The sequence below is a fragment of the Natrix helvetica genome, assembly GCF_964273705.1.
Source record: "Natrix helvetica genome assembly, chromosome: 3".
Taxonomy (NCBI): domain Eukaryota; kingdom Metazoa; phylum Chordata; class Lepidosauria; order Squamata; family Natricidae; genus Natrix; species Natrix helvetica.
The window spans coordinates 33,958,901-33,973,712 of NC_138549.1; the positions used below are offsets into that span (position 1 = coordinate 33,958,901).

Sequence of the window (14,812 nt, forward strand, 5' to 3'; positions counted from 1 at the left end):
AAAGCAGCCCCATTCTCAGCAGGAGGCCAAATCAAAATGAAATTTATTTAGTCTGCCCTGTTCTCAGATTGGATTTCAGACTGACTGCTTGAGGAGATAGCATGGCTATGGCTGATGCATGCTTTGCATAGAAAATTGCAGGAGGGTTAAAAAAAAATCTACATAATCAAAAAAAGCTGTGCTGTGTGCGAAGGAAACCTGCATGTATCCATGCATGCACGAATGCACACACGCACATCCGCCCATGCCCACTCACACATGGATATTGAAAGCATCAACACAAAAAAGACCTTTCTGATTAAAATTAATTGTTTCCAAAAAAATAAATATTTTAAGGAAATGCCTGAAAAATAATCTTGCCCAGCTCTGCTGAGGGAATTAGTCGATGGAGAGATCATTCTTCTCTCTCTTTTTTGGTGTGAAAAATATTGCATAAGACATAAGAGCCTTAAAATACAACAACACATGAAAAGTAAAATATGTTTGTAGCTTCCAATATACTCCATTGTTCTCCTGATCCTTCATACTGTTTTTTATTTAATCTCTTCCTTCCTTCAGGAACCAGAAAAGAAAACAAAAAAGAAAAGAAAGCTCTTTTGGTAGAAAGTAACATCTGTTTTCATAATCATTAATATAAGCAGACCATGCTTGATTTATAAGAGAGAAAGATTTCTTTCACTAGGTTGCAATCTCATACCCAATTACCTAGGACTAAATCCCATTAAATTCAACAGAGCTTTCTTTAGGATTGCATTGCGAGAGACTTAATTTTATAGCCTACTGAATAAATTATCAAGCAATCTCCATATATTTTCCCTCAAAGTTGGAAACAAGACAAGAAAGTTCATCTAGAAAATATACAGCACAGATCTCATGTAATACCTTTGTTATTAGTTATGCTGCAAATGCGATTTCCAAATAGAATTATTTGCAGAGTAGGATAGTAAACCTGTAGAAAAATGCAGCATAAGCAACAAGGGAGCTTGTACCCTACAAAGGCAGTGTAGACCCTGCCTGATCATTCGTATTCCTATTGAGAACCTGCTCGGGGTTAGCCCTGCAAAGTAGCAGACGCAGAATGGTAGATTTTTTTTAGTGGCATGACTCTGGCTATGAAAAAGGGTCTATCAGCCACATCAATCTAAGCCAAATACACATGCAAACAAGCAACATCTCCGGGCATTCTATTTAGAAATTATTGCCGATGAACATAAGCAGTGTTAAAAAAAATGATAGTGTAAATGGCACTGTGGTGTACAGGCAAGAACTCAATTTATATTTCATCCAGGAGGAATGCAGAAGGGATAAGAATACCAGGCAGAAAGCGGAGCTAGAAACTTGCTGCTATAATGAGATACAGTACAAATCAAGAGCACGATATGCTTTCAGAGAGCAGCCACGGAAGTCACTGACAACAATGTAGCCATGGCTAGGCATCCCTTGGAGACATCGTTGATAATTCAATCTTCTGTGTCTTCTAGGATGTAGGTTGGGGATCCTCAGCAATAACTGCCAGAGTATAAAATCCTTCAGTAATTGGAAATTGCAGGATGGAGCCTCAAACACATATTGTGTAACGCCACAGCTATTTCATAAATTCCGCAGCCCATGAGGAACAAGCTGCATGTACTACGTAGGGTTAAAAGACAAAAGTGCATTCACAAGTTTTTATTTTTCTAGTGTGTTCGGTGACATACAAGCTGACTTCAGGGCATGTGACAAAATAATAATAATTACTGGCATAGCCTTATGTTAATATTCTTTCAAAAATCCTACAATTTATTTTGGCTGGAAATAGTTTTTGTCTCTTGCAGCCACACTTTAATTCTAAAAAGACTGTCTCCCCCAACGCTAATCTTCCCCAAATCCAGTGCACCTTGCATTTCTACTAAACCTAACAAGCGTCCTTAAAAAATGGATATCTTTGATGTCTCCAGTCAACTTATTAATTTATTCCGCAGGCAACTGAAGAATATGCACCTAACTCTTCAACTATTTTAAAGAAATATTGGATGTCAACACTGCTACAGAAAGTTGGAAAACCCTTGATACACTGGAAAACTTTTCACCTCCACCCACCCTTTCCGTGGTATTTCAGACACATGCTTCCTACAAAATGTTTTTATTAAAAAAAGTTTAAAAATGCCAAGGCTTAGCTATAAGAGCCAAAATGTACATGTTAAATAGAGAGGAATAAGGGGGGGGGGGGGAGAGAACAACTTACACTCTGTGGCAAATAGCAAAACTGAATAAACGCAAAGGAATGTTTTGCTGAAAGAAGAATTTATGAGCAAGTCATTTCAACGGAGCGAGCTCTTTTTGGATGGATTGTTTAAGAAAACTGATTTTATATATGGACCTGGTCTCAGACATATCCAAAAACAATCTGCTGCACTTTTCTTAATGCAGAATAGCTGAATAATTGTGTGCTTTGCCCACATTAAAAGCTCGGAATAATGTTTATAAAATGTTAGGAAATCCCTGTAGGTTTCCTATTTAACAAGCCATGTATGACAAATCACAGTGTAATGTACTACGTTCTTAATCTTTAATTAGAATGTGAATATCTGCTAGAGAACGCATTTAACTTTGACACATTAAATCTTCTGGTTAAAGTGCCTTATAGGAAGTGCAAAGATGAAGCACTGTAGCAATCTACTGCCTCTCTCTCCATTCACCCAGACAGTTGGGGAAGGACGATAACATCTTGTAATACCTGCTCTGTAGTAATTAATCGCTGTGGTATTTAGGACCATTCAAGTAGACAAATATGACAGAGACAGGAACAATTAGGAACCTTGTTCAAGCTACATTAACTTTTCCAGCTATTACAACACAGCAGCTCAAGTTTGCTTGTAAAAGCTGCAGAGGGATTGTTATGCATTAGCCATGCGATTATTAATGAAAAGAAAAGGAGAATTGTGTTTATTGTACTTTGAAAATTGCAAATAAATTTCAATTATCTGCTGTGTCATTTTGTTAAACATGCATTTCTGAAGTGCCTTTGTGCTCAACAATCACATGCTACTTATGACAAAATAATACTAGAAAAACCCTCAGGGAAATACAATGCCAAATTATCACATTTAGGATGGGTGGGTTAGTTCCCTTTTTGTGCACTGGTCTTCCTTTCATTGGCACTAGAGGTGACACTGGAGAGAAACTTACCTCACAAGATTTCTGAAGTATAATGAATTCTGTTGGGGACTGGCCTTCCTTGCTTTCCTCAAACACCTCACTGATGTTTGAATCAAGATTCAGTCCTGAGAATGTCTTGCTTCAGTCACTGATAAGTATTATAAATGATTAGAGAGCAGAACTTCATCAGGAAACCAGGACAAGAATCCAGCAATTCCAATGTAGCAGAGAGAAGTTATACTTTCATTATCATTATTAACCCTATTATCAATGTACTGTATCAATATTCCTCTTTCATTTTATCTTCCTAACATAAATAGGAGGGCTCTCTGATCTGACTGCCTGAATCTATTCAGAAACCTGTCAGCTAGCGATTTTTGTATGAAGTTGATCATACACAAACAACTGCAAATAAACACATTCACTGCACAGACTCTTATATTAATCAGTCATGAAACAGAAGGTGAACTGCATGCTTCATTTATTGAAACAGAAAAGCATAACTCAACCAATACAGTGCTGACATCAAACTTTCCAAATAGTTGATAGTTGGGGTAAATAAAAAATACTGTTTTTTTTAAAAAAAATGTTAGAATCCTTTTGGAAGTATAAAAAATATTGATGAAATCCATGAAACTTACAGATGAGTTTGAGTCTGCTCTAACTACAAATGCAAACTATCTTGTTATTTTACAAATGAATTCTTCTCTTGTGTCACCGCAAGTTGGTGTTTCATAAACATTTGAACAACAAATCAAGACAAGCAACTCCTTAGTTAATAAAAGCAAAGCACATGGACTGCTTTGACTTAGTTTTTATAGGAAATGGTCTTAACATTTCTGAGACTTCATGTATATCTCTGTATAAATAGTTAATAATATAACAACAACAATAAAAAAACATTCCTAAATGTATATTCTTAATCTATTTCTTCCTTCTACCTTGTCAACCATGTGTGTGGTCTTTTTAAAGCCTTTAACAACTCTACACTTCACAAGACTTTCTGAATTTAAATATACAACTCTGGCATTTGCTACAGGCTGGGCAGGAAGTATCCTGATCTTTCGAACAGGGACTTAGAGATTTCTTGAATTTTCTGAAACTCAGGACGTCTGAACACCAGGCCTCAACCATTTCCCTTCCTTCTTTTTTTTTCTTTTTTCCCTTTTCCTTTTCTTTTCTCTCTTTTTCTTCTCTGCTTCCCCGTGGCAGTTTTCATGGAGATTGACAAACTTACATCAATTGTGCTCTGCAAATAAAAAGAAAGGCCAGCTTAGTGTGGCACAATTTACATCCCACCTCAGAATCTATTGTCCCCAAACGAGAAAGCCAGGGAAAGGGGGAGAGGGGAAAAAAAACACAGCCCCACAGCCAGGAACAATTCCCCCTCTCAGCTGAGTTGCAATGATGTCAGCTTTCTGATTACAAACTGCTTATTTATGCTTCAACAGCTGCCAAGAGCAGCCAATAAGTGGCTAAAAGAGTGTCTAGACCAGGCATTCAGGCTGCTATTGTTTGCTGGTTGTTACCTGGTTGACAGCGATGGGTACAGCTGCCTGGTGTGAAAGGGAGCAGAAATGGGGAGGTGGTGATTGACAGTAGGGCCCTGGGGGTCAGGCACAGGCTGCCCGGATGGCCCCATGTCTTTATATTCTCTGCTCTAAAGGGAAGGCAATGGCCCTGCCTAGGGGTTGGAGGTGAAAGGAAATGTTTCAGGGTAATGAAAAAAATCCTTTGGTCAAATTTGTGATCATGGACTCATACTCTGGGGAATTTAAACCAGCAACATCCTCTGCAATTCCCAGCCTATATACGTAACAGAGCAAACCAGAACAATCTGTGACAACTGTAATACTGAGAGAATACACTGTATATATCCCATTGATTTGCTTGTACTGTATTCTTATTCTGCTTTCAGGGATGGATGGCTGCCTTTAAAAAAAATGTTACAACAAAAGAAAGGAATATAAATTCATCTGCATGGGATCAGGCAAATACAAACTACATTGCTTTATAATTTTTCTCTCTAATCTTCTTTTTTAGTTAGTCCCAAACTAGGCAATTTCTGTGAATGCTCTTTTAAAAATTATGCTCACAGCAATCTGTGTATCTATTATCATCAGTGGATATTGCCCAGGCTTGATTTTGATTCCATGCAATATGGTATGGTTGAGTTACAACAGTGTTGCTGCTGTTTCTCTACGTATTTAAAGCTTTTCAAGGTTGGAATTGCACATATACACAAACACATATATCCACACATGCAGAAAAACAAAAGGAATAATTTTGTCTTCAGATACACTCCAAAAAAGAGAGTTTCTAGACTGATCTTCAAGCTAGCTGAGCAACAGTTTTGTATCTTCAGGGGATTTATAACCAATTTGTGTGTGTGTGCGTGTGTGTGTGTATGTATGTGTGTGTGTGTGTTTTCATAGATTTTCATGGGTGTAGGTATGCTGGTCTTGTTGTATTCGGGCCTTTTCCCAGTAAAATTGAGATTGTCTTGGCAACGTTTCGGTGAGGTCTCACACACCATCTTCAGGCTGGGTTTTCGGCTTAAAGCGTGGTCTGAGCTGCCGTCTTTCTATAAATATTAGTGGGGTGTGTGCGGAGTGCTGGCTTTGTTTCAGTAAGTGGAATGATTGGTTGTGTGGTTGTATCATGATTGGTAGATTGGCGCTGATTGGTGCTGGCTGTGTGTCCGTTGTTTCGTGTTGTAACGGGCTGAGTGGTAGGTGGGGCTCAGCCCTTTGTTGATTAGGGCTGGTTTCCAGATGTCTGATAGGCAGGAGGTATCATCACGTTTATTCATGTTGTGGGGGTGTTTCTCTATTTCGATAGCTTCCATAATTATTCTCTTGTTGAAGTGTTCAGTTTTGGAGATTAACATGGTTCCTTCAAAATTAATTTCATGTCCTGTAGCTTTAAGGTGCTGGAAAAGGGAGGAAGCTTTTTCTTTTTTTCTTACTGCGTTCTTCTGTTCTGTGATGCGTGCATTTATTCTCCTGTTTGTTTGTCCTTATGTATATTGCAGGGCAGATTTTGCATGGTATTTCGTAGACACCTTGGTTTTCTAGCTGGATTTTGTCTTTGGGGTTTCTTATATAAAACCAGATTAGTGGTTCTCCTTAAATAATGCATCATTTTTACAATAGAAATTAAGCTGATGAATGCAATATATCTGTAAAAATAATGAAAGAGGGGAAAAAACTTCCAGGTACAATCTTAATGTTTTAAAATTCCCACTCTCCCCAGCTTCCTAGTTTTAGGACAGTCAAGGTATCTGACATTCCGAAATAAAAATTCTGAACAAGTCAATAACATCAAGATTGATTAGATTATAGAAAAATGTAACAGAAGTAGCCTAGTAGAGGATCTTCTTTCAGTTTCCTATAAATATCTGATGCAGACTCTGTAAGTAAAATGGAATCATGTTAAATTAACTATAAAGAGTTGATTTAATTAAGCACAGACTTATTAGATATAATAAATGTTAAAAAGTCAAATGAGGTGCAGTTGCATTTCACTTAGCCAATGCACTAAATGTGTTCCTTTCAATAATGATGTGTTTTGAGCATTTAGTTAGATAAATAATATTTAATCACGCCAGCAAAGCTGAATTAGAAGAATTTGCTCTCCTCAACAGTGACACTCACTTCATATTATCTATTTTAAAGAATAGAAGAAGGCAGAAAATAAATAGGTGGGTTGAGGAATTATAATGGATTAATCCTGCCTCATTCAAAATCAAGATTTGCTAAAGAAGACATTGTTTATTGTATGGAGTGTGCATGTTTTCTTGAGAAAGAGAATTGTTCTGTTTGCCACCTTCTAACACACAGTTCTGGAGATATATTGTGAGAAAAGACATTCAATAGATGTCCTATAATTCATCATAATACTGTTTCATTTAATAACTACTTTTCTGAAGTGATTGGCGTGATTACAGGAAAATTACTTCAAATTATTCATCTCTTATCTTGCATCTAAGATGTCCTAAACTTGCATGATAGCTAGCATAATGGCACCTATTAATTGCTAATGCTGGGAGTCCTTCAGTACTTAAATATGCCTTCTATGGAGAATAGCAATTTATTGAAAGAATGAAAAGGCAGTAAAAAGGCAACTTGATGGTGTCGCTTTTTAAAGATGCTCCATGTTTTGCCAGATCAATGAATATGCCAGCAAAAATGAAGGCCAACCTTTCGGGGAAGATCCAGCACATCTTTAATCAAAGACAATGTGAGATAGTGGAATTTGACTTAAAGCAACTGAGGAACAGTTGTTTCTATGAGGTGACACAGGTAGCTGTTCTGAGCATGATTGTTGCAACAGAAGTGGGCAGAGAGGAGAAACAGAGATGGTGGATGGGAAAATGTTCACTGGTGGCCCAATATGTTTCAGCTGAAGTCCTTTGTCAAGGGCAGTGACAAATTTAGCTGCTTAGATGGTCTAAATCAGTTCATTAGTCCAATACTCTCTACTGATTTAACTAGCGCAAATGAAAATCTGTCATTGCCCTTGACAAAGGACTTTGTTCAAAATGCATTGGACCACCAGTAAACCTTTCCCCAGCTCTGTTGTTGTTGTTTTTTTGCAAAAGAAAAATGGGACAGAAATTATCCAAAACAAACAAATGAATACATTTATAGTTGTTTATATAGACAACAGACTGTGTTCTGTTACTAACTCTTCTACCTATATCATTTTATTCCTTTGTGTTTTAACATGTCATTCAAAAGCTGCTATTTATACCTTGCACTGAAGGAATCTATTGACTTTGTTATATTTTCATATAAGATTTTTCTTTCACTTTAAAAGATGTCCATAATTTCCCATATATTGATAAGATGTACATATATTTACACTTTAAATATGTAATTCCATATTATTGATTTCTAAATGTGGGATTCTCATTATTGTAGTTTGTCACACACTCAGCCAGATGTTCAGACTGGATTTGGCATCTTTGGGATAGGCAGATGTGTATGTTTGATTATTATTATTATTAGTACAGGTATTAGAGGTAGTCTTCATCTTATAGCCATTTGTTTAGGGACTTTTTGAAGTTACAATGGCCCTGAAAAAAATGACTTATGGCTCCCCTCCGTTCTTGTTTTTGTACTTATAAATGAAGTCTGCCTTTTGAAACCACCTTGGGGAAAAATGATAATCTTTGGTATCTTTTAATACCTCCTCTGAGGGTGCCCTGGACCTCTTCTGTTATGTGGACTTTCTGGATTTTGATTATTTGATTTTTCTCTTTCTGGTGTACCTCGGTATCTTGGAACAGTGAAGGAGAATTAACTTTTTACTTTCGGATTTGCCTGCTACCTTGGACCGGACCGGCTGCGCGCTCCACTGACTCCATTTTCTTTGTAAAAGATTTACCACCTCTGAACTTAGACAATAGGACCTAAGAAACCACCAACGGGCAAGTCACTATTGGCTCCCACTTCAGCAACTTCCAGTCCAAGTACGCAGCAGCCAAAAATTACTTCATTGTTACAAAAAAGAAGCGTCTGGAGAGAGTTCAAAAGAATTATCTGTCAACCAAATGTTTCAGGAAATTATGAGAGGTCAAAACGAACTGAGGAAGGAAGTGGCAGATCTCAAAGACGAACTCAGAGGGGTACAACATAACATAACAGAAAATAGACAAAGAATTGTGGTGCTGGAGGAAGGGGCAGCTGGGATGGGGGAAAAGGTTAAGGAGGTCCAAAAGGGAAATTTAGAACTGGAAAACTTTATGGCCAAAATAGAATTTGAAAGAATGTCTTTTTTTCTCAGGTTCCAGAACCTACCAGAGACAGAAAATGAAGATCTTAAAGATATTATGAGCACAATTTTAGCAGAATACCTTAAGAGAAACAAAGAACGGTTGTGGTGGGATATGGACCTGGTTTATAGAATTAATTCAGCATATGCTAGAACCCATAATGTTCCAATAGAGGTACATGTTAAATTTCTCAGGAGGACCACGAGGGATGCGGTGCTAGGGGCCCAAAGGGAGGGACCTTTAAAATATCAAGATAAAGAAATTACTATTCTAAAGCAAATTCAGAAAAAAGATAAGAGAAAAAGGAGGAAGTACTCTTCCTTATCAAAGAAACTATACAATAGAGGAATTTGGTTTAGATGGTTATTGCCAGAAGGAATGCTGATTTTCTGGGAGGGAAGCCGAATTAGAATTAAGACAGTGGATGAGGCCGAAGCCTTTATTAAAAAATATTTTTCTCTCCCAGAGGACAAAGATAGCGGAGGTGGGGAAAAAGGCAGCAATGTACAAGACATGGGGAAGGGGGGGGCTATGGCTCCACCTGGGGGCAGGGAGGAGGGAGCAATATCGAAAAGGCTCAGGTCACAAAAATAAATGTATTTGAAATATTATTGTAATTGTTGATATACTAGAAAGTGACAAAGAAAGAGATGATTGAACACATGGCTGATATAAAGTAAGAATTCTGTTTATGCTTATCTTTTATATGTTATTTTTAAAATTGTAAAAGTGTGAGATTTGGAGGAATTTCTACTACTAACATGGGAGCTACCAAAATTTTCTATGTACCTTTTTACCTTTTCCCCATAAATGTTTTAAAACCAATAAAATTCTTTACAAAAAAAAATGACTTATAACTGGTCTTTACATTTATGACTCTCTCAGTATTGCCATGATCATGTGATCAAAATTTAAGTGCTTGGCAACTGGCATGTATTTATGGTAATTGCAGCATCCCATGGTCATGTGACTGTCAGAGTTTTCTCTGATCAAAACAGGGATAGTAGAAAGCTGCTGAAGGAGATACAAAACAGTCAGGATGGAGGCAGCCAACATGCAATCAAGGCTCCCTCTCTTTTTTATGTTTCTTATTTCAAACATGTGGGCATGCTACCCTCTTGACTATTTTTACACTTCCCTGAAGATGCCCCTGGCTACTATATTTTCCTATCTTCCTCTGAGTAGTTTATAGAAGGTACCTTAAACCTTGGCTCAGTGGCAAGACACTGAGCTTGTCGATCAGAATGGTCAGCAGTTCGGCGGTTTGAATCCCTAGCACCGTGTAATGGAGTGAGCTGCCATTACTTGTCCCAGCTTCTGCCAACCTAGCAGTTCGAAGCACGTAAAAATGCAACTAGAAAAATAGGAACCACCTTTGGTGGGAAGGGAACAGCGTTCCGTGTGCCTTCGGCATTTAGTCACACCGGCCACATGACCACGGAGACGTCTTCGGACAGTGCTGGCTCTTCAGCTTTGAAACGGAGATGAGCACCATTCTCTAGAGTCAGGAACAACTAGCACATATGTGTGAGGCAAACATTTACCTTTACCTAAACCTTAGTTTCTCAGCAAACTGAGTTGAATTGCATATGCTGGTTTACAAAGTCAGAAGTGCAATATAGCGGAGTGCATGGATATGGAAATTGCATTTCTCCAAGATCAGTTTGTTAATAAGCTATGCTTGGCCAAAGGTAAAAATCATTGAAATGCAAACAGTGGAAAGAAACAAAGGTTCCAATTTCTCTACTAACATTGGTAGATCTTGAGTTTTCTCTTCCAAGAGTTAAAGCGATCTCTTGAACTGGCCTTGTGAAATTTGGAGCGTCACGTGGCTCAAAAGCTAAGGTTATCGACCTTGGCACAAATGTATTTGAAAGCTGCGCTAGGATTGATAATCTTAATTGATATTCTCCTTGAGATTTCTGGAAAAAAACATGTCATTTAATTCAGTGTAGGCAGAGAAATCCCTCTTATTGTTTTCTCCCAATAACCTTCTCTTTTATTAAAAAGACATGACTTTCAAAAATTCTTTCAAAGTGAAAATTTTCAGAGGTGGAATGCAATATGCAATGTTCCTGCACCTATTTAGTGACAAAGTGACCAAGAGTTTGGTATGAATCTCTTTTCTTTCACTGTACGGTCATCTCACTAATGGCTTCCATCTTCTGCTTTCTGACTTTCAATTAAATCTTGAAAGGTGCCACCAGGAAATTTTGCCCATTGGGCTTTTTCAATATAGGGTCCTACAGGAGACCTGCCATAGACAAATTACTGAAGAATTTCTCCTTTCTTTAATAAAATTAGAGGAATCTTTACATTTACATTTCTTGTGCCACAAATTTGGTGCCATCTGATGCCAAGCCATAACCTAAATACAGATTCTTCCCCTGTCTACAGCTATAAATAAACTAAGGCTAGAAGGGGGAAAAGCTGGGTGCCCATCAGTTTTATCAGAAATATAAAACAAAATGAAACACATGCATATTGCAAAGGTGATTAACAACTACTCATAACCTTTTTTCTTGCTGGCTCTGTCATATTTCTTTGGAAGAGGAGAACACGGAGAGAACTATTTTACAATTCTTATGAACAGTGTCATACCCAGTGGGGTATGATAAATTGCATCACATCTTTAATGAATAAACTGATTTTTGGACCTTGTAAAATGCATACTTTTCAAATTAGTCATTAACTTTTATTTTTATTCTGCTCTAGTGTTTAAATGAAAAACTTCTTCGTATGTAGCATTCACACTGGGAAGGATTGGGTGAAAAGATAGCTCTTCAGATGCCACCAAGTCATACTATGATAGAGCACCTAATATATCAGTTGAGAACAACCATAATGCAATGGGTGCGTGACCCCTCCCATCCTCCTGCATGCTCACATGACCCCTGTGTGCATCCTGCCCCCTGCACATGCATGCATGATCCCTCGTGCTCCCCCTGCATGAACACTCTCCCTGCACATGCCCCCCATGTATGCACATGTGACTCCACACATATGCATGTGATCCCCCACATATGTAAGTATGACCCCTGCACATGTGCCCCCCCCCATATGCACAGCAGGCAAAAACCAGCTGGCCAGTGGGAGGCACGTGCACATGAGTGGTGGAGCTGAGCTGGGGCGATTGCTCGCGTGGCCACAGAGAGGGCTCTGCGTGCCACCTGTGGCACATGTACTATTGATTCGCCATCATGGTTATAGACCATGTGGTCCATCCAAACACAAAACAATTCTTCCCCATCTCCTTCTTCTTCTCCTTCTCCTCCTTCTCCACCCCTCCTCCCTCCTTCCCTTCCCTCCACCTCCTACCTCTTACTTCCACCTCCAATTCAGCAGTATATTATAAATTTAAGAAGTAATGACTCTTTAATTTCTATCCCACTTCCCATCTAAGCATTAATAGGCTTGACATCTATTTTATTTAACTAACTAACTAAATAAATAAATAAACCAAAAATTGGTTGTGAAGATGCAATTATAATACAGTTATAATGACAATAAAGCTTCAGCCCTTGGAGTTTTATTTTTCCCCCCAAAGTGGGGATGTGTAAGGTCCTTATCCTACCCTTCCCTTTCCTTACATATAAAAATATAAAATGGAGTGATAAGGTGCATTATTTTGTTGGAAGACTTGTCAATTTTTTCAGGGAAAAAAAGGTAAGGTGGTATGTTGAAGAACTTCCTGAAGATCTCCAAGAACGCTGCAAAGAATAACGATACTATCCAGGAAAAGTAGTTTCATGATTGGCTTGGACATCTATACCAGCCCTTTTGTAAGGAGAAAAGTTTTCAATGTTCTGGGCATTTTGCAGAACTAACAATATGGCTGATGATAATTAATACAGATTTATAAATCTGCATGATTTGGTAGACAATGATGTTCCTAAGATCAAAGAAGGCAAATGAGGCTATTATAAATGAATTCTGGCATGGGGAGGGGGCTTAATAAGGGGAAAGGATTATGATATTCAGCTCCTTTAAGGCAGAACCTGTCTATTTTTCTAGCAAATCTTTATAAAATCACATCTGCACTAATGACATTGTATAAGCAATGCATTCTATTTTTTAAAAATCATATGAAAAGAAAGATATGTATTGTTTTCTTTTGTTTTGCACCGGTGAAAATATTCTCAATTGTTTAGTCTTAGTTTCAATATACTGAATTGCAACATTCAATAAAAACAATGCCCCAGAATATCCTGGAAGGTTAGAATTCAGCATTGGTTCAGAAGATTCAATGGAGTGTGAAATGTGAACAACTTGGTCGTTCAAGACGTAAAGATCAGGTCAGTTCACATCAGAATTTGTAAAAGTTCAATTGTTCAACCATTCTTAGTGCACTTCTGGGTGTGGGAATGCTGCTTTTGTGCAATTTACAATGATTTTATGCTATAGAAATTAGAAATACAGGAAGATGTTACCAACTAGGATATAACCCTTCTTCTAAATTCTCTCTGTCCATTATTTTTTTCATATGTACAAGGAAGATACATTTATGCCATTACTTACTCAGTAGCAGATTGGTCAGACAATATCCCATAAATGCTGTCCTTTGGTACAAGCAAAAATAAAAGACGGAAATTTGAGTTCTCACAATCCAAATTCTCTCTGCCTTCAACTTTTCTTTTAACCTAGAAGTTTTAAACAGTAGGAAAAAGAGGCTAAGAAGAAGAGAGTGTGGGATAGACCTATTTAGCCATTGTTTTCTATTTACTAAATGTTGGATATCACAGACTACCCTTCAAGCTGCCTAAAATAAAAAAGGTGTCTCCATCAATTGACATAAATGGGAAACCATAACTGATATAAGATAATCATGTCCTATGCATTCATTCATGTGTAATACAGTTGGACCTCGGGTGCTGACCGTAATCCATTCCAGGACTTTGGTCGGCACCCGATTTGGTCGTGACCAGAAACAAGACTGACTGCACATGTGCATGCGCGCCCACACAAAAATGGCACGGAAGGGAAAATTGCTGCAGCTGTGTTTATTTGGCACCCACGGATGTATTTGTGACATGAGTTAAACATTTAGTGGATCTTTCAGTCGGCACCTGAATTGTGCCGTTCAGGACCTGAGGACCCACTGTACTCAAAGACCTAAAGTAGGGAAGAAAACCTGAATATTCATTGAAGCTCATTCCCACACCTCCACACCTACTTATCTACATGAGTTTAATATGACGATCTGAAAGAAGTTTTTGAAGTCTTATTTACATACTAGAAACCCCTAAAGCTATCTTTGGCTCTATAGCTAAAGCTGGTAGTGTGGCTTAGGACATAAACCAACAAATAAACATAGTTCCAACAATTGGGAGTTTGAAGTGAGTCACCAAACACCAATAGAAATTATAATAATATATGTATGTCATAGTAGAACTCAGTAGTCCTTGCACTCTCTGAGTTTGGTTGTTTGTTTGCAGACATTTCATTACCCAAGTTAATAACATCACCAGTGCAAGTCCTGGTGTCTTTGTCTGATACGGTATAGGGTTGCCTGCCTAGGCAGTGGGTTGGACTAGAAGACTTCCAAGGTCCCTTCAAACTCTGCTATTGTATTGTATTGTATTGTATTGTATTGTATTGTATTGTATTGTAAGTAGAATGAGGTTTATTCCTTGTTTAAAAACAGCAGCATGCCCTGCCACCAGCCAATGTCCAAGTAAGCAAGGATTAACACCAGACAAACAAGCACAAACAATACCCTAATCAATGAACTAAAAGGGTAAACTGCTCCCTCCCCCAAACCTGGCAGTTAAGCTACTATGTATACTGTAAACAGGTAGTAAACCCTACACTCACTTGTACTAATGATATTACCTAGTTGGGTAATAAAACATTTGTGAGCAAACAATCAAACTCAGAGAGCACCAAAGACTCCAC

The 14,812-nt window shown here is 38.0% G+C and overlaps 1 long non-coding RNA gene across 1 annotated transcript; it reads right to left on the bottom strand.

Annotated features, from left to right (window-relative positions):
* Positions 1-1,535: 1,535 nt before the first annotated feature.
* LOC309389632 lies at positions 1,536-4,524 on the bottom strand. Its single transcript, XR_014174975.1, has 3 exons — positions 4,438-4,524; positions 3,169-3,286; positions 1,536-1,629 (listed from the first exon to the last, which is right to left on the bottom strand). It is a non-coding gene; the product is annotated as an uncharacterized lncRNA (long non-coding RNA).
* Positions 4,525-14,812: the final 10,288 nt, after the last annotated feature.